This window comes from Saimiri boliviensis, chromosome 5 (assembly GCF_048565385.1).
Source record: "Saimiri boliviensis isolate mSaiBol1 chromosome 5, mSaiBol1.pri, whole genome shotgun sequence".
Classification (NCBI taxonomy): Eukaryota; Metazoa; Chordata; class Mammalia; order Primates; family Cebidae; genus Saimiri; species Saimiri boliviensis.
Genome location: NC_133453.1, coordinates 90,036,934 through 90,062,008, shown reverse-complemented (window position 1 = coordinate 90,062,008; position 25,075 = coordinate 90,036,934). Strand labels below are relative to the sequence as shown.

The window sequence follows — 25,075 nt, the reverse complement described above, 5'->3', positions numbered from 1 at the left end:
GCAATGCTATTTTGTTGAATAAAAAATAGGGCTGAATAATGACGAATCGTAGCTATGCAAATGAAGAAAAATATCATCATGTCTTGTGCTTCAGGGTGTGAATTAATGGCAAAAATCTGTAATCAGTAGGGGAGATGAATTCAAATGAAAACGTACAGTGATACGTGTTCTTTTTTTTGTTAAGCATCATTTGTGGCTGGAGTCCTGAAATAGTTTGTCTAATGGTAAACTTTCCTGAGTGTCCACTGTAAGCAAGACTCAGTAAAGAAGGAGCTGCAAGGTTCACCAAGTCCCTCCTTCCCTCTCTTCCTCTCGCTCTCTTCCTTCCTTCCCTATTAAGCACAGCCTTTCCAGTTCAGGAACTTGTATCTTAATGGGAATGACAAGATGCAGACATTTGAAAGTGCAAATTTATATGGTACATATTGTTTATGTCAGGTTTCTAAGATATCTGGAGGGAAATCATTAGAGTGAAAACAATGGTGTTAAATCTTGACCAAATTAAACAATGAATTTTACTTCTTGGCCTGTATTTTTTTCAGGTCAAGGGGTGTTAGTTTCAGTTGTTTCAGGGTCAGAATAACATTGCCACCCAGGAAGTAGCCCCTCCCCATAACACTTGAATTCAAACACTAGTTGATGACTCAGCTACCATATACTTATATACCCTGCAATTACATTGTCAAAATCTTCTCCTGAATAGGGAGGATTGATTTTAACAGGAATTCTTAGCTGACTGATGCTCCACTGAGGTTGAAATGGCTTGATAATGATTTGATTTATTGATAATGTCTTACTGATATTTCTTAAAAAGCTGCCATGTACATTTGGGTTTTTACTTTGAGATGTTTATGTCTTATATTTTAAAAGTGAATTAGAATAATTTGCCAAATACATGTAGCTCAAATGTGCTAATGTTTTCAAAATAATGAGAAAGGATTATTCAATACAAGGGTTGAACATAATAAAGTATCAATGCAGAACCCACCAAACATGCCATATCCCAGAAATAAACTCCAAAGGGTTAAATATTACAAATCGAATTATAGGAAAAGTAGCAGAAAATATATGTGTTAGGTTTGTGCAGGAATGACAATTTCTATAGCTTTAAATCAAAAGAAGCAACTATCAGGGAAAAAGGCAAGAAGTTTGAATATTTTAGTTTAAAACTTATTTTTTTAAATATATATTTTATTGCATTTTAGGTTTCGGGGTACATGTGAAGAACATGAATTAAAAACTTCTGTATAAAAGACTGGGACAATTCACAGTAAATTTGGGACACATCAATGATTAACAATATATTGTAACTGGAATATATCACTAAGTCAAATGTGGAAGAAAAGGGCCGGGGCCGTAACAGATAGATATGGAATATAATAGCAACCATTTATTGAATATTTTTTCATGCCCATATAGACTTACAATATCTGATTATACTGATTGCTTTTTATACAAAATGTTTTATAACCAGCTTTTCTGATATAGCAGCACAGACTGTGTCACTATCTCGTCTTCTAAAACATAGTTTTAGAAGTGAAGCCTTATTTTGCCTATGTTTTCAATGCTGTATGTTAAGGTTATGGAAAACTAACTTAGGGTGACTTTTCTAGCATCTTTTCTACTTATGAAGTCACGGTTAGAGTTATGGTTATGGACACCCCCTTGAATGATACAGTGATTTACAAAGAAGCACGTTTGATACTGCTTTTATCAACAGTTTTATAGGTAGCATTTGCCACTAAAACCTGTTTTAGCAAAAGAGAAAGTATCATTTGAGATCCCACACTTTTGACAACATGTCATCAGTTATCTTTAAAGGCTTCAGTAAAAGAGACATGTTAATTACAATTCCTGTGAGCATCCTGAGGATGGCAATGACTATAGTATTATATTAGGACACTTTGTCAAGCATGTCATTCCCTTATCTTGCTTTTATAGCAGAGGAAATAAAGGCACTAGAGACATATCTTTGAGGTCACACAACAAGTTAACAGCGGATAAACATTAGAACCGGCAGCTCCAGAATTCCCACTGCGTGTAATTAGCTCACTGCAGGCAGGAAATGACAGCATTGGGCATAAATGGCAGATGTGGAGTTTGGGGACTTGGAGGCTGGTGGGAATTCTCTGTGCTCATCTCAATGGTTAATTAAGTTAGTTCCTCTCAGGGGCTGTTACTGCCTGGAACATGGAGGCCTCTCAGCCAGTTACCTTCTTGCACCCTAAGGTAGGGTGCAAGGAAACATGATGGTCACTCTCTGGTGCTTTCGTGGGCTGGCTAGGTGGAGGAGTTTGAGTGGGGCCTGAGTAATTTCTTAGGCACTGTAGTCTCTTACTGAGGTTTTGTGTAGTTTCCGAGTATGATTTTGGCATTGGGACCCAGAGGACTTTGATGTGTCTGGGGAGTGCATAGTTGGGAGTAACAGGGCAGGGACTGCCTGGACTATTTGTAAGTTCACCCTCCCTCCCTCTTGGGCAGCTCATGGAGTGTATGTCTGCCTTCTTTGTCTCCTTTTAAGTGATAGTTACTGAATTCATGGACTAGACACCCAAAATTACTGTAGGAAACAATGTGATATTTGAAGGCTGTCAAAAGACTGGCTAAGTGTATAGAGAATTCTAGAGAGGGTAGAGGCAGTCTGCCAAGTTGGATCCAAACGCTGTTTCCATCAGATGCTCTAACAAGCTTGTTAATCCTGGAATCACAATTATCTTAATTTCACTGACCCCCTAGTAAGGACATGACTAAGTATTCAATCACCAAGGATTGATTCGAGAGAAATGAGTCTGTGCTCCTGCTTTAGAACTCTGAAAGAAGGTGGAATCTTGAGTTCACTTCTTCTGCTCAGTCTAGAATGAGCGTGGCATGCTTCCTAGGAGAGAACTCAAGCTAGACTGCAGTCACTTCCTGTTGCATCAAATCTGGTTACTCCAAGTGAGCCGGATTGATTGGCAGCATCAATACCACTTGAGAGCTTGTTAAAATGCAGATTATCAGGTTCTGTCACCTGTGGGGGTCGTGTGTGTGTGTGTGTGTGTGTGTGTGTGTGTGTGTGTGTATGTGTGTGTGTGTTCCAACACAACTTATTTGGTTATTTATTGATTTTTGAGGCAAGGTTTTGCTCTGTTGCCCAAGTTGGAGTGCAGCGGCGCTATCTCTGCTTACTGCAATCTCCACCTCCCAGACTCAAGCAATCCTCTTGCCTCAGCCTTCCAAGTAGCTGGGACTACAGGTGCGTGCCACTGTGCCTGGCCATATTTTTTGTATTTTTTATAGACACTGGGTTTCGTCTTGTTACTCAGGCTTGTTTCTAACTCCTGAGCTCAAGAGATCTGCCCACCTTGGCCTCCCAAAGTGTTGGGATTAAAGGCCTGAGCCTGTAATAAAATAAATTTTATTTATAGAAAAAAGCTGCTAGTTCTTGGGTTATAGTTCACTGGCCCATGGTACAGATTGGGCAGTACCATTTTTGGCTACCCATTTGTGTCTTGTGTCTAGAGACACTATGTTCTATTTATCATTATGTGTTTCCTTTTAAAAATAATTTCAACTTTTATTTCAGATTGGGGGGTATATGTGCAAGTTTGTTACATGGGTGTATTGCATGATGCTGAGGTTTGGGGTACAATTGATCTTGACCCCCAGATAGTGAAGATAGTACCTAATAGTTAGCTTTCAACCTTTGCACCCCTTCTTTCCTCTCCCCTTTAGTAGTCCCATGTCTATTGTAGCTATCTTTATTTCCATGTATATCTTTATTCCCAATATGTAGGTCTCACTTCTAAGAGAGAATGTGCAGTATTTGGTTTTCTATTCCATGTTAATTAGCTTAGGATAATGGCCTCCAGCTGCATTCAGGTTCCTGCAGAGGACATAATTTCCTTCTTTTTAATGGCTGCCTGCTATTCCTATCACTGGTATTTTAATACACTCTCCAGGTTATTCTTATGACTGCTCCAGTTTGAGAAGCACTGGTATGTAGTGTGTAAATGATTTATCTGGGAGAGGTTGCATGAAAAGTTGTTTTTGGCTGAGTGTGGTGGCTCACACCTGTAATCCTAGCACTTTGGGAGGCCTAGGCTGGTGGTTCATGAGGTCAAGAGATAGAGACCATCCTGACCAATGTGGTGAAACCCCATCTCTACTAAAAATACAAAAATTAGCTGGGCGAAGTGGTGTGCACCTGTAGTCCCAGCTATTGGGGAGGATGTGGCAGCAGAATCGCTTGAACCCAGGAGGCAGAGGTTGCAGTGAGCCAAGATCAGGCCAGTGCACTCCAGCCTCGTGACAGAGTGAGACTCCATCTCAAAAAAAAAAAAGTTGTTTTCCATTATCAATGAGTACATGCTATGAGAGTGTCAGAGAATACAGAAAAGTAAAAAGCAATTTATCCCTCTAGAATATTTATTGTTAACATTTTAAAAGTATATATATATTTTCTTATCTTTTCTATGTATAACTTTTTAAAACTTCATTTTTTTTCTGATGGTAGGCATTATATATTATCCTTGTAGGGCAACAAAGTGGTACTACATAGTCTTTGCTTCTTTCCTTTGGTTTAAGGGAATTCTCTTAGATAATCTTTGTTTTAAAAGATTTTTTTTCCTCTAATTTTTATTTAAATTTTATACAATTTAGGAAGGTTCCTGGTATAATTATTAATGTCTCAAATAGTTATTTTGCCATCAGAATGGAGAATTTATTCTCTTCTTTTCTGCAACAGAAAATTTAATTGACTACTCACTGGTAGCATATAGTCTGTATTATATATGAATCTTCTTTGACCAAAACTTTCTGGAGGGTAGAAAAGCTTTGCTTTGGAAGGATGGAAACTGGCCTGATAGGAGGGGAGAGGGAGGGAGTGGTCTCAACAGAAAGTCCTGGTTTTCCAAGGTGAGTGGGGAACACCTCACCACTGTGACGATGGAGGTTTTGGTTTTTTGGGCTTCTTTGCTGAGACTGGAAAAATGCAAGCTAGAATGTATCTTTGCCCAAATCTCTGCCTTGTAAGGGAGTTGGAGAAGAAATCAGCATGTAATTTTTAACCTCTGTAGAATAGCTGGCTTGTGTTTGAGGCAGGGCAGGAGAAATCTGGTTGTGATTTTTCCTGCAGCCTTTTTACTATGCTTTGTTTTGGAGTATGTCATTGCCCTCAATAGTGCAGAATGTATTATGTCAAGTAAAAAATTTGGTGCATTTCTTATGTCCGCAGGTTAGACTCTTTCTCTAAGTCTAGTTATTCCAAGAGTAATTGATACAACTTACCATTGAGAGGAACACAGTTCAGAAACTAAAGTAACCAACAAATATTTCCGAATTTTCAAGCTCCATTTACATCTTTCAGAGAACATTAGTAACACTTTTTTTTTAGTTAATTTTTTTTTTTTTTTTTTTTTTTGAGAGGGAGTTTCGCTCTTGTTACCCAGGCTGGAGTGCAATGGCACGATCTCGGCTCACCGCAACCTCCGCCTCCTGGGTTCAGGCAATTCTCCTGCCTCAGCCTCCTGAGTAGCTGGGATTACAGGCAAGTGCCACCATGCCCAGCTAATTTTTTGTATTTTTAGTAGAGACGGGGTTTCACCATGTTGACCAGGATGGTCTCGATCTCTCGACCTCGTGATCCACCCGCCTCGGCCTCCCAAAGTGCTGGGATTACAAGCTTGAGCCACCGCGCCCGGCCGAGTTAATATTTTATTATCATCCAGAGGCAGCTGGATATATAGTCTCCATACTTTATACTTTTTATAAATAAAAAAATTACAAATTTTAAATAGCCAAAGGTTGGTTATGTTTTCAAGAAGACATGATTAGACTAATTCATTAATGGTGGCTTCAAGATTTTCTTTATTATTATAGCTCCAGAAAATTCACCTACCTTTTGTCCCTTCTTATAAAACTACGTTGGCATGCATTTGACTGCACACTCTGAAGCAACATCCTGACAGTCACCCACATTTACTTCAAGGAATACCATGTTGGAATACTTTTCGGAGAGGGGATGAAAGAAAGGCTTGATCATTTTGCAAGGCCCACACCATGGTGCTGAGAAGTCACCTACTCCAAGTTTATCGCCTGCAGCCTCCAAGCCTTCCTGAAATGCAAACTTGTGCTCAGTTTGTTCTACCGTTTTGGCTGCTGGGGTCTTCTAAGTAACATTTCTAAAAAGTATCTCCTCTGTCTCTTGTTCCACACTATTCCAGATGGCTTCTTCAAACTAATTTTTACTTACCTATCCACACCTTTCTGAAGTTTCAGCTGCTTCCCCCACAACCCCACCCCGAAGTTCTTTATTATGTATACTTTTTTTTTTTTTTTTAAGTTTTGGTATAACTTCCAAACAGGGAGAGCCAGAAAAGTGACTCAGCCACAGGAATGTGTCCATTTTGTGGGTGAGCTGGTGGGGGTGGCCTCGGGAGAACTTGATGGAGACAGAATTATGGCTAGTCATTCATAATCATAACTTTTTTTGACATTTTAAGTTTTTCTTACCATTACACAAAATATCCATGTAACATAATAACTAATTTTTGTTACACAGGACATGTCTTGTAGTCCTACTTTTTGCCTTGGTAACATAGAGACTGTGTATACCTAAGAAAAGTGGAGTCACTGCAGTAGAACTGCTTAGAAATGTTTTGTAATGGAAAACTGTTTATGTGATAAACTAGGTTGATTAGGATTGAGTAGAATTGGAAGATAGTAGATCTTAAGGTACCACCCCAAAGCCTGTTGCTGTGTCACAGATCTTGGCTGTTAGTGTCTTATTTATGTTGAGAAGCTGGTTGGGCAGGAAGGATGTGTGGTCTGGATATTGCATGAGCCAGCTTGGCATTTAAATTTGCCAAAGACTTTGAAGCATTGCCACGTTTAAAAAAGTACCTGGGATAAATTTCAACATTCCCATCTCCTATAACTCTGCGTATTATTATTGTTAGCCCACATGACATCTCTCCACAGCATCGCCGAGTGCCCAGTGGTCCATGGTGCTGAGCAGTGTCTCCTACCGTGAGGCCTGGTCCCAGTCCTACAGAAGCTTGCACTCAAAGCCATGAACAGTTTTCATTTTTATTAATAGAAGCTTAAGAGCTTTCCCCAGGCAAATATGTTGGCTAGCTGTAAAACTTTCTTTTTTTTAAAATTGCAGGGGTGGGTGGTGTGTGTGTGTATGTACATGTGTGTGTATGTGAATTGTTTTTCATGAAGTATATAAAATTCTTGGAAGAAGAACAGCTGGAGAGTTGTGAATAAATGAAAATTTGGTAAACAGGTGACTTTTCTGAGATTAGTAAAAATGTGTATGTTTTGGAAGCAAAGTGCTGTAGGGTCTTGCTCCCTGCTTCTATTCCTTCTCTGTCTCCCAGTGAGCACCAGGCTCCATCCACCACACTGGCCTCCTGAATGTTCCTCAACATGCCAGCCATGCTCTGCCACAGGACCTGGGCATTTCACTCTCCTCCTCCTGCAAGACTCTTCCCCACTTCCCTGCAAGGCTGGCTTTTCCACTTTCTTCAAATAGTGGCTTCTTTCTGAGGATATTTTTGGCTACTCATCTGCAGGTTTATTCCTTCTGCGGGGGCTTTGGGATTTCATACCCTGCTTCTTAATGTTTCTTCTCTTTAGCACTTATTAATATCTAACACACTATAAATTTTTGACCTCTTTATTTTATTGATCTTCCTCCCTCATAAATGTTCCTGAGAGTATGGTAATTGTATTTCCCATGATATTCCCAGTGCTTGGAATAGTGCCTGGATCATGATAAGTGCTCAATAAATGATGGCTCAATAAATGGAAGGAAGGAAGGAAGAATGGTTGTGAATGACTCTTGTTGGCTTCTGTTCATCATAACTGACCTCCATATCTAGACAACCCATTGTAAGCTAGCAATCAGCTTATTCACTATACAGAACATCCTGTGATTTTGAGACGTTCTCGCAGGCTTCTTGGTTGGTAACCATAGGAAGTAGACTTTCATTAGTATCAGGTGTATAGAGGCATGTTCTGTGAAACCAGTAAACACCTCTCTCTCTACATAATTGTACTGTTTCATACATTTCCAAGAAGTCAACAGGTAGTAACAGATGCAGCCTGATTGATTTCTGGGAAGGTAATGACAGAACATATTTGCTGTGGGATAGGTAAATGGAATCCTTGGCACTGAGATTCCATTATCTTTTGTCTATGGATAAAAGGTGTATGACTTACTTATCATTTAATTCCACACCCGGCATTAGGAGGACTGATAGGTGAGGGGCTAGGAGGAGAGGGCCTTGTGCGTGGCTTTGTAAATAGCGATAAAGCAGTGGGAATGTAAAACTCGGCTTGGCAGGGTCTGCCTGGGATTTTGCTGAGTCCATAGCAATACTTAATTAACTGTGCAAACATTCATTCAAGATAAGACTATAACAGTTGCCTTGGGGAAAATTCTTTGAGTCAATATTTGTTTGATCTTTTGTATAGTATTTTGGCTTTGCTGTTCATGCTATAGCAAAGCTCCTGTTATAAATGCTGTTTTCAGGGATTTGCTGTATTTCCATACCAGGTCAGGATTGGAATCACCATTTAAATAGAAGTTCTAAGGATTTTCAAATGAATCTTTAAAAGTTGAAATTCTTTGTTTCAATCAGTTGTCAAATAATCATTAAAAACTTGGAGTAAGTACTCTGGGAAATCCCACAATGTAGAATAAGCTCTTTGCCTTCAGTTTGCTTATACTCTAGCTGTAGAAATGAGGCTTGAATCAGTAGATATGATAGAAGGTACATATACTAAATAGTAACAATGGCTGTGATTTCCTGAACACTTAGTGATGACTGAGCACTGTCCTAGTACTTTTCTAAGCTTTCAATGAACTAATTCATTTAATTCTCCCAGTAGCCCGAGGGGGCAGGTGCTTTTGATTAGCGTGACGTTTTGCATAGAATAAACGATGTTGTTTGGAGAAAGAGAAGACCAGAGAATCAAAGAGCCACAAGGGAAAACTTCAAGGACAAGGTCTGTCAGCCCAGATGTTAAAGACTGGGAGGCAAATGGCTCACAATGGGAAGAAGAAAAGGGGCATGATGGCTGTGGTTGTTTTGCTGGTGACATCCCTTTTCTCTCCTTGAGTGCTGTTTTGCCATTTCTTTTTCTTTCTTTCTTTCTTTCTTGTTTTGTCGCCCAGGCTGGAGTACAGTGGCGTGATCTCAGTTCACTACAACCTTTGCCTCCCAGGTTTAAGTGATCATCCTGCCTCAGCCTCCTGAGTAGCTGGGATTACAGGCACAGGCCACTACACCTGGATAATTTTTGTATTCTTGGTAGAGACAGAGTTTTTGGTATGCTGGCCAGGCTGGTCTTGAACTCCTGATCTCAAGTGATCTATCCTCGTCAGTCTCCTAATGTTTTACTGTTTTACCCTTTCTTGACTTTCAGCACATTGCCTCTGGTGAAGAGCAATAAACGAACACATAAGTAAACATACAGGATGTCAGTGTAATAAATGCTATGAAGGATAAGACAGGAAAGGGAGAATGCTGGAGTGGTGAAGGAGGGGATTTGTAATTTATTTTTTTTAATTTATTTTTTGAGACAGTTTCACTCTGTTGCCCAGGCTAGAGTACAGTGGCGTGATCTCAGCTTGCTGCAGCCTCTACCTCCCAGGTTTAAATGATTCTCGTGCCTCAGCCTCCTGAGTGGTTGAGATTACAGGTGCGTACCGCCGTGGCTGGTGAATTTTTGTGCTTTTAGTAGAGATGGGGTTTCACCATGCTGGCCAGGCTGGTCTCAAATTCCAGACCTCTCGTGATCTACCCGCCTTGGCCTCCCAAAGTGCTGGGATTACAGGTTTGAGCCACTGTGCCCAGCCTGGATTTGCAATGTTAAATAGGGTGATTAGGAAAGCCTGAGACATTTGAGTGAAGACGGAAGGAGGAGAGAAAAAATGCTGTGAAGATACTTGTGGGACGAGCCTTCTGGGCAGAGGCAGCAGCAAGTGCAAAGGCCCTGGGGTGGGAACTTAACCGCGTTTATTCAGGGAACACCAAGGAGACCAGAGTGGCTGGAGAAGAGGGAGCAGGGAGAAAGGTAAGAGGTGATGTCTTCATGGATAATGCGTGCCCAGTCACTGCTGAGTTTAATGAAGATGATAATGATGAGGGAGAAGGAGCTGTAGAGAGTTTTTGAGTGAGTAGGAGGGCAGGCTGGCAGCTGTCACTGCTTTCTGCAACCCCGTGCGGTTGTAGCTTCTCTTGCTTTTCAGTAGCAGGCCCTGCCCAGTATATCTCTTGGTCTGTGACCCATCGCTGATGTGGGCAGAGGCACCCTGACAGCTTCACACCCATTAGCTGGAGGTGGAAAACCAGCGGAAGCCCTGAGTGAGAGAAGGTACGTGCCCTCCGCCCTCATGGTGTTTTCTCAGCCCGTGTTTCTGAGTTTCTTCTTTGATCTCCTGCTGTTACTGATATGCCGGCTGGGTCTTGGGATCTGCCTTGTTCTTGCCATCTCCTGTCCAAGCCCACTGCTGTGATGCTGGGAGGCAGTGTGGGTTCTGGGCTGTGTCCTGCAGCTGTGTGGGACTCTGTGCTGAGTAGAGCATTAGGAAGATCTGCTGTGCTGCTGAGGGCTCCTTTTCTTCCACTCAGTGCTTTCTTTTGCGTATGGTCCTACCACTGCTGCATCTCCTTGGATGACAGATTGGGGACCCAAGTGAGCGCAGGTGCCTGCACTTCTATAGGTATCTGCTGGACCATCACCAAATGTCTGGAGGCAGGGTGATGCACTCAGGTTCCCTCCAGCCTGGATTTGCCTGTCTCTGATCCTTTCCCTTTAGCCCATGTTGCTGATCCTCTGAGTTACAAGCAGAAGTGAAATGAAAGAGAGAGGGGACGGCAACCTGGAGTGAGGGTGTGGAGACCCAGAGCAGGCTGACGGCCGCACTAAGGGAGACAGAGGGCAGAAGTGAGGGGTCTGGGGAAGAAAGCCTCAACAGACTATGGTCCATTGGCTTATGGAGACTCAACAGAAAATCAGAGCCCATACGAGCATCTAAGGATCAGTATTAATCCAGAAGTTGCAAATGCAATGAGTGTTTTCAGAGGGTCTTATAGCCAAGACATGAGCAAGTTACATAAAGAGGACGTGTCTGCTGTGGAGGCCTGTGAGTGTCTAGGTGGGGCAGATCATTGTGGGTTCATGTCAGAGGCTCAAGTGAATGTTTACTCAAAGGGTTGACCACAGAGCCACTTTTGTGATGGCACACGTGCTTACACACACACACACACACATACACACACACGCATGCATGCACACATGCACAAGCACACACACATGGTGCTCTCTCGTACTCTCTCCTTTGATTTCTGATTTTAGTTGCAGTTACTTCTATATAGATCTAAAAACATCACCTTTCATGTCCTTAAATAGGAATAATTTTAGCACATATAGGCCTGATTCTCCAATGTACAGAGCACAGGTGGAGGTGATAGGAAGTTCTCTGAGGTTTTCTCCATGCTTCCAGCAACAAGAACATGACTTCTAAGGGAACACACAGAGGCTTTTGGCAATCAACTGTGAATCAAGGTGTGCTGATGGGCCCTTCCAGCCTCAGAGAAGAGTAATTGGGCTGAAAAAATGTTATTATAATAAAAATATAATATTGCCATGATCTTAGAAGGTGGCTAAATGAAGGTATGTTCCCTCTTTGAAGAAAAATGTTAACTAAGTGGTCTCTCCAGGCATACCACTTACTTTTCTGGGAAATGGATTAATTTGAGTTAACATTTATTGAGCTTCCAGAATATCCTATGAAATGCTTTAAATTTTAAAAATACAATTTATTTTCTGAATGGATAATTTACTCATATGGTTCAATATTTAAAAGTGACAAAAGAATGTACAGTGAGAATCCCCCACCCCATCTCTCCTCCTGCAGGCAGCTAGTTTTTTGCCACAAGGCAACCCATATTAGCAGTTTCTTATATATTTTGTTAATATACTATATCGTGTGCTCAGTCAGTGTTAATAATCTTAAGAAAAGCAGAGTGACTTTTCTCTTTTTAAAGACTTTGTATTTCACAAAACACAGTGAGTCAATCATTCATATAGACCTGTATTTTAGAAACTCTTATTATAAATCTAGTGAGTACATAATTCCTAGATGCCCCATAAACTTTATGCTTTTGATTTTTAAATTCAGAAATCTTCCTTCCCCTCTCGTTCCCTCCCTTTTTATAAATTGTTCTCAAATCTTTGGCACTCACTGTTGCTTCCTTGTGAGCAGTGCCAGTGCTAATTGGATAAATGGTAAACAAATATCATAGTAACAGAAAAATGTAGACACAGCCAATGAAGTTTAGATCGACTGTTTCTTTTTTTTTTTTTGAGACGGAGTTTCGCTCTTGTTACCCAGGCTGGAGTGCAATGGCGCGATCTCGGCTCACCGCAACCTCTGCCTCCCTGGGTTCAGGCAATTCTCCTGCCTCAGCCTCCTGAGTAGCTGGGATTACAGGCACACGCCACCAGCTAATTTTTTTTTTTTTTTTTTTTTTTGTATTTTTAGTAGAGACGGAGTTTCACCTTGTTGACCAGGACGGTCTTGATCTCTTGACCTCGTGATCCACCTGCCTCGGCCTCCCAAAGTGCTGGGATTACAGGCTTGGGCCACCGCGCCCGGCCCGACTGTTTCTATTTAGATGGGTCTATATGTTTATGGCTGTGGTTTCATGTTGCATTTTGCAATGTGTACATTTTATTGAACACATTTCTGACCAATGTAGACTTAATGTGTATGTTTGCGTTAAATCTGTTCATGTGATGAAGTTAAGTAGTTCACAGGATACTGGAAAAAAACAATAATCAACGAACCATGCTTTTAAACTCTTTAAAAGTTGTCAAACTTCTCATGGAGAAAAGAAAAAAGAAAACTTATTTTTTTTTTTTTGTAAGTGAAGGAATAGAGGATGGGAGTTTAAAAAAACCCATAGCTAATGTGCATAGTTTGAATATGACCTGGGTTTGACTCCAGATTTGTGGAAAATCTTAATGAAAAAGAAAGTAGGAAGTTGGTCATGTGACCATCCTACTTTTGTTTTTCTGCAGTAGATACCTAATAAATGCTTCTGATCACTAAATGTCATATATTCTGAAAAGCAGGTAAGATAAACAAATATGTAATCCATATAATTTTAAAAACAGTGTTAGCAGAATACCTTTCTGAGTGTAGTCGGCAGTGTTGGTGGCTGAGTGAAAACATGCAGAGACAAAAGCAAAGACAAAAAGCCTTAGAAACTATGGCCAGTGCTATAGCTATAGCTGATGAGGCAGGAGGCTGATGGAGTTTGAGGCCAATCTAGGAGAGAAGGAGATCCTGGAGAAGAATCCAGAGGAGCTGGAGGATGGGTTTTGAATATAGGAAAGTGAAATATCAGGATTTAACACTGGAGAAACTTATTAGCTACCAGAGTAGCACTAGAATAACTTCCTAGCTTTCCTGCAGCCTCGGGAGGTGAGGGCTTTCTTTCCTGGCATGCCTTAAATAGCAGCCTGGATAAAATAGATTGGCTGCAAATATCATTCCTTTGTATTTGGAAACCTTATTTTTATATGTTTTGATTTTTTCTTAAAGAGAATGTTGCATATAATAAGATGTGATAACTATAGTTTAAACAGATATTTTCAGGACTCTGAGAGAACAGCTCTTGGAAGTATTAGTTTTCAGCCTAACTCTAGAAATCTATTTCCAAGGGAATGCTTGACACACAGAAAAAGATTTGTCATAAAGATAGTTCTTTGAAGTATAATTTATAATAAAGAAAAATCTAAAGTGAGTTATTTGTCCAACAAGAAAAGAATGGATAAGGAAATGGCAGTACTATGTACATTTTGAGGGAAAAATAATATTTAAGGTATGTTTTAAGTGAAGTATGAGGAGAAATAAAATTCTATGAAAAAAAAATAAAAGAAGAGAGTATTAACAGTGGTTGTATGTGATGACATTTTAAAAAACTGTTCTGGATCTAATATAAGGGCTATAATGTGGATATATTACTTTAAAAAGTAGAGAAAAAAGTCCTCGCTAAAAAAGACCAAGAGTTGAAGTGGCTGGAAAAGTTGGTTGCTTTCATTTAGTGGAGGTTGTTATCATGAATGTTTTAAACCTCAGATGTTCCGGCATTTTTGTAAATGCCTTGGCTGTGTACTGCCAAGGTTAAGATGTGCTGGAGTTGGAGCTGGTTCTGCGGGGAAGAGGAAGGAAACTCTTAGTAGGGAGAAGTGAAAACATTCCTAGCCCAGTAGGTGCAGGGTTTGTAGCCCCGCAGCCCTGCATGCACTCCAGGATTTGTAATTTGCAGGGATGACAAATGTGCCTCCCGCCGTAGCCAAACTGCTAGCTGCTAGAATGCATGGCCATGGACGACTTGGTGACCAGTGGCCTGTAAAATGCCACAGAACACCCTGGCAGCTCATTTTTAATTCCCAGGAAGTTGCAAAGATAAGGCAAAGGATCAGACTGGGAACAGGCCCAGAGCACAGGCAGCCCCCAGTCCTGTCTTTGTAGAAAGCTCTGGAGGGCAGTGAAACTTACTTGCTTTCCTGCAGCCTGGGGAGGTGAGTGCTTTGTTTTCTGTCCTGCCTTAAATAGCCGCCTGGACATGATTGATTAACTCTGCAAATATGATCCTTTTGTATTTTGAAACCTTATTTTAATACATTTTGATTTTTTTTTTCTTAAAGACAATGTGGCATGTAATAAGAAGTGATAACTATAACTACAGTTTAATTTCTTTTTAAAATTTCCCCAGGACTCTGCTGGAGCAGAACTTCAAAGTGTTTGTTTTCAGCCTGCTTTTAAAGTGATTTGAAGAGAGTGGCTTTGAAGGTTTTCATCCTTACTTTTTCATGTATGGTATCTTGTTCTTTAGAGTTGGTGAGCTGAGCATATCCACATGAACACAAACAATTATAATTGCCCCAATTTTAAGCTCACTTGTGCCACAGTGAAAACTCAACACCATTAGCACAGTGTGCCAGCTCTGATCCTCTGAAGTGCTGGGCGTCTTTTTAATGGCAATTGCAAATTTAATAATGTAAAAACTGAAGTTAATCACACGGGCATCTATTCTTCCAATTTCTCATTTGGCTGAAAGTGATCTGATGCCATTCAGAAAGAAGGCGGGTTGGAATGGCATCAAGTCCTAATGGTATAGCTTTGGGCTGAAGCTGAGCTGCCCCCTTGAAGCAGCTGCTGCTGTTTCCTGGAGGGCAGACGTTGTTAAAGTGGCTGTTTCTGAATACTCAGAATCTTAGGATTCACTTGAGGAATGTGACAGTCAACACTGTTAATTCGCCTGGTAGGCTGAGGATGTCAGGTCACAGTGCCACATTGTTGGGCCAGGGGAGGGTTCCTGAATGACTGAGGGAATCCCATATGCAGCAGCAGAAGGAACACTGCCGTCACCTTGCACCCCTGCCTCCCTTTGGAAGGTGCCATGATCTCCTGCTATAATGGGGTCTTTATTTGTATTTGCTTTTGCTTTTGCTTCCCTTCCCATTCATGAAATGTTCTGCACATGAAACATCTGAGAATTCTGGAGAGCATAGTCTCTTCCTGTAAACCAGTGGCTTAAAACCTGGAGTTGCCAGCCAGAATAATGAGTATAGTCTCCGAAGTTACCCGGTCCTTTGAGGGTTAAATCAGTGACCTTGGTTTTCTCAAGCTACACCTTGGTCTGCTTCCATGCTTGCCACACAGCACAAGGGGGAACACTCTTCCCATACGGTGTACCTAAGAGGAACTCCTTTCAAAGCTAGTTATGGAGGGCCGGATCATTTTAAAATCTGAATGAACAAATAGAAATTTCTAAGACTGTTACCACTGAATTTTTACTTTTATGAGACTGATCTTCTACCTACTGTGCTAATGAGGTACCTAATTTCTACCTTTAAAGACCAACCAATATAGCCACCATGGTGTCTCATGCCTGTAGTTCCAGTAGCTTTGGAAGCTGTAGTGGAAGGATCACTTGAGCCCTGGAATTCCGGACCAGCCTAGGCAACATAGCAAGACCCCCATCTCTAAAATATTTATAAAAATTAGCTGAGTGTGGTAGCTTATGCCTTGTAGTCCCAGCTACTCAGGAAGCTGAGGCAGAGGACCGCTTGAGCCCAGGGGTTTGAGGATGCAGTGAGCTATGATCATGCCACTGCACTCCTGGAGCAACAGAATGACCGTGTCTCTAAAAAAAAAAAAAAAAAAAAAGACCAGCAAATATTACCATGGTGTGAGTTACCTCTGAAGTCCAGTTTGTGAGCTCATCTCTAAGCTCTGTGAGGGTGAGGCTGGTTTGTGTTTTGTTGTCCATGGGTCTAACTTCAGTGCTTGGTACTTGGACTTCAGTGCTTGGTACTTGGACTGGTATCCAGCTATGGCAGGTATTTCTCTCAAATGAGAGCATTTATGTTTCATAAAATTTAACTCTAGTTGTACTTTTATGGCTAATACTAAATTGAATCTAGATATTGCTGATGTTTAATGTAATTTGGGCTTTGGCCATAGCCGATCCATAATAACCAGAGATTAATTCATAAAACCCATTCTAACATTGATCACTTTTAGAGGTTCCTTTTTATTTTCTGTGGCTGCGTTTAAAATTGTCACGGTCTTGCAAGGTTTTTGCTGGACTGCTGTTTTTGGAAGACAGTGTAGATTAATTCTATATTAAAGTTCAGAAGTGATTCCGAACTAGCAGCCTGCCTTGAAGTCTCATTACTTATTAAAATGCCATTTCTATTCATATTCTTTTTTTTTTTTTCTTGCCTGATTTTCAGTAACTACATTCTTTTTAGCAGATTCAGGTGTTTGAAGAGTAATTCATTCTCGCAATGGGAATTACAAGTCTATGGGGGAAGGTGTCCTGGTGTTGGCTTAGATTTGTAGGGGTAGGAGGGCACCTTCTGGGATGTGCTCTAGCCCCCAGAGTTCCCTTTAGACAAGAGCATCTTAAACCAACCCACACAGAGGGGTTCACAGGCCTCCAGAGAAGGTGAGTTTGTCATTTCTTTCCTGCTTTCCTGCTCACAACCTTTTGCAGCAGAGTTTGTCTCATTCCTGCATTCTAAACTGGGTGACTTTGTGATCTAAGGCAACCTGCTTGATTTCTCCGCACTTCTTTCCTGATCTCTGAGACAAGGATAGCACCAATTTGTTTACCAGCATCGCCAAAGGGGGCTATGGAGGTGTATTTTTGTTAGAGTTGTCTTAACAGAGTAACAAACTGGTGGCTTAAGCAACAGAAATCGATCATCTCACTGTTCTGGATGCTACGCTGAAATCAAGGCGACGGCACAGCTGGGCTCCCTTGAAGGCACTAAGGAAGGAACTGTTCCAGGCCTCTCTCCTGGCTTCTGGTACTTCCTGTGCTCATGGCACATAACTTCATAGCTTGTGGCGTACTCCCTGTGTGTGTCTGTGTCTGAATTGACCCTTCTGGAAGGACACCAGTTGTGTTGGATCAGTGCCCATCCTACTCCAGTATGACCCTATTTTAACTAATTATATCTGCAATGGACCTGTTTCCAAATTCTGATGAGGTACTGGGGGTTAGAACTATAACAGGTACATTTTGCGTGGTGAGGTGGGACACAATTCAATCTATAATGGTAGGCAAGAAGGTCAGATAAAATCAGGAGATCTTATGTAGCAGGCTGTTCTATTTCTCTCAAGTTCTCTATTCTTTCTCACTTTTAAGAATCCAGTATATTATCTGGGCACAGTGGCTCATGCCTATAATCCCAGCACTCTGAGAGGCCAAGGCAGGTGAATCGCCTGAGGTCAGGGGTTTGAGACCAGCCTGACCAACATGGTGAAACCCTGTCTCTACTAAAAATATAAAAATTAATCAGGCATGGTGGCGCACATTTGTAGTACCAGCTCCTAGGGAGGCGGAGGGAGGAGAATTGCTTGAACCTGGGAGATGGAGGTTGCAGTGAACCAAGATCATGCCACTGCACTCTAGCCTGGGTGACAGAGCAAGACTTTGTCTCAAAAAAAAAAAAAAAAAAAAAGGAATCCAGTGTATTAGGCAGTGCCAACATAGGACATGTGGATTTGCTCTCTGACTGGGATCCTGTTTATGAAGAGTAGATGAGAGTTAACTAATATAAGTCTTGTTTAAGTCATGATGTTCTTATACGAGGACCTTAGTAACCTCTAGGTTCTTTCCTGAATTTAGTTGCTACCATGGAAAGGTGACTGGATCTGGACCTGGTGCTGTAAAACAGATGAAGACAGGTGGCTCTGTCAGAGGACTGCTGGGCCTTGTTTGTTTACTGGCTTCTTGAAATCCCAGATGGAAGACATAATAGAGATCAAAGGCCTTTGTAATTACTTCCCCCAGAAATTGTTGCTAATGCCTGTAGAGGTATTTGTAAGGCTGTGGTAGAGACTGTGTCAATTTCACTCTGCATACAGACTAGATGTTGGCTCCCAATTGCCTTAAGCTCTTCACTTTCTTTAAGCTGATGATTTTAAGTAATACCATCATTTCTGAGGTTGTTTCAGAAGTAGAAGTCAGATATCTCTTGGTGTAGGGATATTAAATTGTTTTCATATTGTGAATTAAACTTTTTATTGAAGTATAGCATACATACAGAAATTTAATTTAGATATTACTGATGTTTAATGTAAAGCTCATAAAAGTTCAGGCCTACCTTACCCACCTCCCCACCATTGCCTGTAGGAAACAGGGAACTCAGTGTGTGGAACAGCTTTCTGTGTACAGATAGAGGTATACAGTTTAATGAATTCTCACATGGAACATACCTAGGTAACTGGTATCTGGATTAAGAAACAGAACCTGACCAGCAAACCTCTCTGCCATGTCCTTCCTAATCCCTACACCCTCCTTGCTATTCTGAAGTCTATCAGCATCAAGCATTTTTTTGCTTGAGGTGGATTTTATGTACATATTTTAAAACACATTTAATTTTTTTTTAGTTAAAAAATTAAATAAATATCATATAGCCTTAGAATATGTACTTTTTAGTGTCTGACTTCTTTAGGTCAACATTATGTGAGGCTTCATCCATCTTGTTGCCTATAGTGAGAGTTCGTTTATTCCGATGGTTGTATGATATCCCAAGGAAGACTTCCGGTTTGAGTAATGCAAAATCCTGTCTTCTATGTAGTTACAGTAAAGTGCTGCAGTCACTTTCCACATGGTTCCCCACACTTCCTTTCTATACATGTTCATGTTGCTGCTCTCACAGATTCAAATGCCTAACTTCCTCGATGTTTGAAGGTTTCCTCACCCTACTTTATTCTCTCTCCATGGGATATTTGAAGCTTATTTTCTCCCCCTTAATAACTGTCTGCAGTAATTCTGAGCAGGGAAACATCTGGTTAAGTCTTTTGAACTTTCTGACATTAATGTGAAAAGGCAGATGTGAGCACTGGCAAAATGACCGATTAAGGAGGCCTTGGGAGGAACAGCTGGATGAGGTCATAGATCTTCACCTCTCTTCCTTTGACTGCCATGGTGGACAAAACCCACGTCAGGAAGCAAGCTGTGGTTTTGACTGTGATATATTCTTTCTCATGATAAATGATTACGGATGCCTAGACATGCAAGAATTTGAGGGGGGCTTACATGAATGGTTTTTAGGAGAGAAATAGTGAAGTTCTTCCCATCCCCAGTACCAATTCCTGCCTTTTCTAGCAAAGATGACTTAGCTTTCTGAATGTAAATTATACTGCAGTTTTGTTTTTTTTTTTTTTGGCCTTTGCCAACAGTGAGTGTTTTCCATTCAGTACTTGATAGTAGTACTTAATGATACTATGGTGAAGATTAACCCCATCTGGAAATCCATGAATTATGGTAAATGTGAGGCACTTAGAATGGTGTCTGGCATGAATGAGTACTAAAGAACTGTGGTTGGCACTGCTATTATTGGAAATCATTTGGGACTCCTCTTGTGGCAGTGGAGGGTGCAGGCTGGGTGGACTTCCATTATGTGGTTAATAATCACCATGTAGTAAGGCAGCTGGAAACACTTGTCAGAGGAACCTGCCTGGGTACAGCCATAATTCAGGCTTCTCTTTCTACCCCATTGCCTGTAGGAAATAAGGAATTCAGGGTGTGGAACAGCTTTGTCACAGACTCCCTGGCTGCACCTGGGTGTGCCTCTGGACAGGAAACCTGATGCCAGCACGTAGAGCAGATGCTCCTGCTGTCAGATAATGAAGCCAATGCAAAAATCCATGTTTCTGGGCTAAAGTCTGGAGAGGCTGAATAAAGTGCCCTTGAATGGGAATGAAATGGCACAGGGGGGCATACCTGCAGAGCAGTTACTAAAAAAGGAAAGCACTTCATGCATACCATGCCTGTGTGCTGCACCAGCATACGGTTAGCATTTTGCTGTGTCTGCTCTTCTGTCTCTCTCTCTCTCTCTCTCTCTCTCTCTTAAGTTTCAGACATCATAGCATTTTGCCTCTAAATACCTGAGATGCATCTCCTGAGAACAGACAGTCTGCCTACATTTCCGTAATATTTTAAGTAAGAAAGTTGACAATGATTCTGTTTTATTATCTAATAATATCTAGCACATCTTCAAATTTCCCTGCTTATTTGAAAACATCTTAGCTTTTTCCAACACTAGGATAAAATCAAGATTCATGCATTACATTTGGCTACTCTTTAAGCAGTAACAGCTTCTATACCTTCTTTTTGAACTTTTTGAAGAGTCTGGCCTAGCTGTCTTTGAGAATGCCCCATATTACGGATTTCTTGATGGTTTCTTTACTTTTCCTCTATCCTGTGTATTTCCTGTAAACTGGAAGCTAGGTTTACAGGGGTGAGTAGATTCAGGTTAAACAGTTTTGTTATAGTTACTTGCTGTAGGAAACTAACCCTGCCATCACCTTAATCTTGGACTCTCAGCCTCAGAATTGTGAGAAAATAAATTTCTGTTGTTTAGGGCACCAGGTCTGTGATAATTTGCCATGACAGCTGTAGCAAACTAATACTCCTCCCCATAGAAAAAGGAAAGCTGTCTTTGTTCATCCGATGATGAATGTTCATCATAGGTGATGCTGTGAAATTCGTATGGCATGAAGCCCTGCTGTTCAATATTACTGATGTTGAGCTGATGACTACTGGATCTTTCCACTGTAAAAATACTCTTTTGGCCATGTGCAGTGGCTCACACCTGTAATCCCAGCACTTTGGGAGGCCAAGGTAGGCAGATCACAAGGTCAGGAGATCGAGACCATCCTGGCTAACATGGTAAAACCGTCTCTACTAAAAATATGAAAAAAAGAAAAGAGCTGGGCATGGTGGCAGGCACCTGTAGTCCTAGCTACTCGGGAGGCTGAGGCAGGAGAATCGTCTGAACCCAGGAGGCAGAGGTTGCAGTGAGCCAAGATCATGCCACTGCACTCCATTCTGTGTGACAGAGCGAGATTCTGTCTCAAAATAAAAATAAAAATAAACAAATTGCAATTAGTAACAGTCTGTGGGGTGATATTTTGCAAAGTGCAAATATGCTGTTTCCCAACAACTTTCCGATCCAGTTTTTAAGTTTCCTTTGAATCAAGTAGCCTGCATTAGCTACTCCACTGGAGTTGTAAAATTAAGATTTTATAATTCTTTCACTCCTTCTACCTGAGTTACTGGCATTCCTCTGTAAAAAAGGGTTTCCTTCACTCATGCTTTTTCTGAGTATCATTATGCATTTATTTTTATTCATTTAATATTGATCAGTTACAGACATTATTATTTTTGACACTCTACTTGTCCTTCAAATTGAGCCCCTGTGACAGATAGTGCCTTGTTTTCTGGCACCACCACATGTCCTGGGATATCTTACACGTTTCCATCCCGGAACTGAAATCAGTTGTTACTCCAAGAATCTCTGGGCGCACTGTGTGGAGAATGCATTAAGAAACCCAGATGTGGATACCAGGTGGGCTTGTTGCTAACAGGGGTCATCACAGTTCTGTCCGATGGACAGAGCTAGGAAACGTATTTTAAAAAAACATGAGTTCATTCATATTTTAAAATCTAAGATTACACGGAGCAATGTTCAGATTAATGAGGATGTTCTGCTGACCTGTGGTGTTATGTGAGCTGTTCTCCCTGTGTCTTCTTCCCTCTTAGTTGATCTTTCCCATAGGCTCTTAGCCTTAGTCTGCCCTTGAGTGTCTTCTGTTTATCCATTTTGTCTCAAAGTTAGTTGTGGAATTCTTGGTTCTCAAAGTCAGCCTAACTGTGATTTAGTGTTAGTGGCTGGGAAGGAGTAGCCATAGACAGACAAGGATATCAACTCCAGATGAAGTGTAGATTAGATTTCAAGGACAGGGAAGGCAACAACAGCAAAAACTGCTTACCAGTTAGTATGTGCCAGCCAGCATCTCAAGCTCTTTTAGCTGTTCACACATTGATCCTCTTGACCACCCTCTGCCACAGGTGCTGATGTGTTATACTCCCCATACTGATGAGAAAGCTGAGCCACAATGAGGTTGTCCATTGCGCAGTTACACATCTCAGACTTACCAGAGCTAGGCTTGCAAACAGGCCATCTGGCGCTGCAATCCATGAGCCTAAACCCCACATGTTAGTGTCCCTCAGTATCTTCAGAGAGTGTGCCTTTGTGTGGCCTTTTGTTCATCTCCTCGTCTGCCAGGTCTGTCTGCTACGTGTGCTTTTCACCCTGAGTTGGTGGCAAAGCCCATTCAGTGGGAACCGAAACCCAAAACTCCAGAGAAACGAAGGGAAGAGTTTGGTCCCCTGCCTCATCTGGAGTTGGAAGGGTGACTCAGTAAAATTGTTTATTTTTTTCCAGTTTTGACTTTTCTTTGGGATTTATTTTGCCTTTGAGGAAGTTGTTAGGTAATTGACAAGTTCTGCTTGCATGAGAGTGGAGTCCTTTAAAGTAGTTTATTAACTATTGGCAACAAGCTTAAAAACTGGAATGTCCCAGCAATGGCTGTGAATGTGGGGAGTTAGTTCTCTTTAAGAATCAACATTCATTGAGCCAGTTATAACATTGTAGAATTTTAGAAAGAATTTGGTGATAAATAAATATTGCTAAAGTGAAGACTGAAGAATTCGTCTAGTAAGTCGTATGTTTTAAGGTAACTTTTCTTAAGTCGTTTTTGTGTGATTTGAAGCATTATCCTTTCTCCAACTTTTCTAGCGCTAATATGGAAGAAGAATGATCACAGACTAGCGGGAGAGGATGGGAAGGCAGTCTTCTGCTCAGAAGGCTGATTAGTGAGGACTGGATTACCTGCAAGAGGAAGTTAGGCTATCAATGCCTCAGTTAATGCACATAGCAGGAGAAAGTTCCATTAAGAACAACTCCACCAAAATCCAGAGCATTGGCAGGTAGAAGGCTCAGCCTTTTCAATGCATGCATGCACCTTTGATGAAGTGTTTTGACCAGGATGGAATACAGCCCATTTTCTTCCAAAATCAAATGTTTCCAGAATGTACTCCCCTACTGCTATACACGTAAACACTTCCCCAGTGTGAACTCGTCCCAGTGTAAAATAGCCTATCAGCATCTGAAGCCATTTCATAATAATAAAACCAAAGGAGGCTACATCTGGAGAATGGAAAGCAGCCATCCATTCTTCCCCTAATCAGAAAGGCAAGGAGAGGAGTGGGCTGGTCTTTGGACTTGTGGATGTTGGGTCTTGTTTCATAGCAGCTCTCACCTCCCCAGTTCTCATCCTGCTCTTCCAGACTGAAGAAGGGAGAAGGAGCTGCAGGAAGTTGAGCAGCTGTAGTTCCATGAGCTTCAATGTATCACAAAGAGATAATTTTAAACCTGGTGATACTGTCTCCTTCATTTTGCTGGTTTACTTCAGGGGGTCAACGCTGAGCAAGGCTGCCCTCCCATCAGAGCCAAGACAAGGGGTAAGGGATGATGCACTGTCCTAGGGAAAGTATTGGATGAACAAAGACAGCTTTCCTTTTTCTATGGGGAGGAGTATTAGTTTGCTAGAGCTGCCATGGCAAAATATCACAGACCTGGTGCCCTAAACAACAAAAACTTATTTTCTCACAATTCTGAGGCTGGGAGTCTAAGATCAAGGTGATGGCAGGGTTAGTTTCCTCTGAGGGCTGTGAGGGAAGGATCTCTTCCAGGCCTCTCTCTCCAGCCTCTCTCCCAGGCTTCCAGATGGCTGTCTTTTCTCTGTGTCTTCACATCAACTTCTTTCTGAAACCATCTGTGTCTAAATTTTCTTTTTGTTAGATAAGGATAACCACCGTATTGCATTAAAGCCTACTCTAATGACTTTGTTTTAATGTCATTACCCCTTCAAAGACCCTATCTCCTCTCAGTGAAGTAAGAAGGTATTTAAAAAAAAGACTCTATCTCCAAATACAGTTATATTCTGAAGCATTTGGGTATTAGGACTTCAACATGTGAATTTTGGGGGCACACAGTCAGATCATAACAGGAGCTAAAGAAACAGATCCTATTTTTTTTTCCAATATTAAAAATCATGAATATACTTGTAACATACACTGTTAAAAACAAGCTTCCTAAACTGTGCTCTGGTGTGCAACTTTCCCTTCTCCCGTCCCCTGGCAAAAAAGTATCAGAAATAGGAACAATCGCAAAGTTAAGGAGTGATCTATAATAATGGAGTTTATTGAGAAAAAAATACTTATCTCATGCTCTCCTTTTCTTCTGCAAGTTTTTTAGATTTTTTAGATATGTAAAGGAAGCAGTCATTAAGTATTCTTTAATAGTTGTAATATGACTGAGTGTGATGGCTCATGCCTGTAATCCCAGTGCTTTGGGAGGCTGAGGCAGGAAACTTGATTGAACGCAGAAGTTCAAGGCTCCAGTGAGCTGTAATCGTGTCACTGCACCCTAGCCTGGGCAACAGAGTGAGACTCTGTCTCTACAAAACAAACAAACAAACAAAGAAACAAACAAAAATTATACTTCTTTGACAGCAGATTGTATATTTGTTATGCAAATTCTCCATATCCGAGGCACTTTGCCAGAATTTTTCCTGCCTACTAACAAGTACTCACAGTTACCTGGTGCAGCAAGCAGAATTGGGACCTAGTGCCCA

General features: G+C 41.2%; 1 protein-coding gene and 1 pseudogene across 4 annotated transcripts in view; one reads left to right on the top strand and one right to left on the bottom strand.

Annotated features, from left to right (window-relative positions):
- Positions 1 to 25,075, top strand: part of LYPD6B (LY6/PLAUR domain containing 6B) — a 188,577-nt gene that overhangs the window by 23,554 nt on the left and 139,948 nt on the right. The gene's annotated exons all lie outside the window — the stretch shown is intronic.
- Positions 5,811 to 22,506, bottom strand: LOC141584504 (thioredoxin pseudogene; annotated as a pseudogene).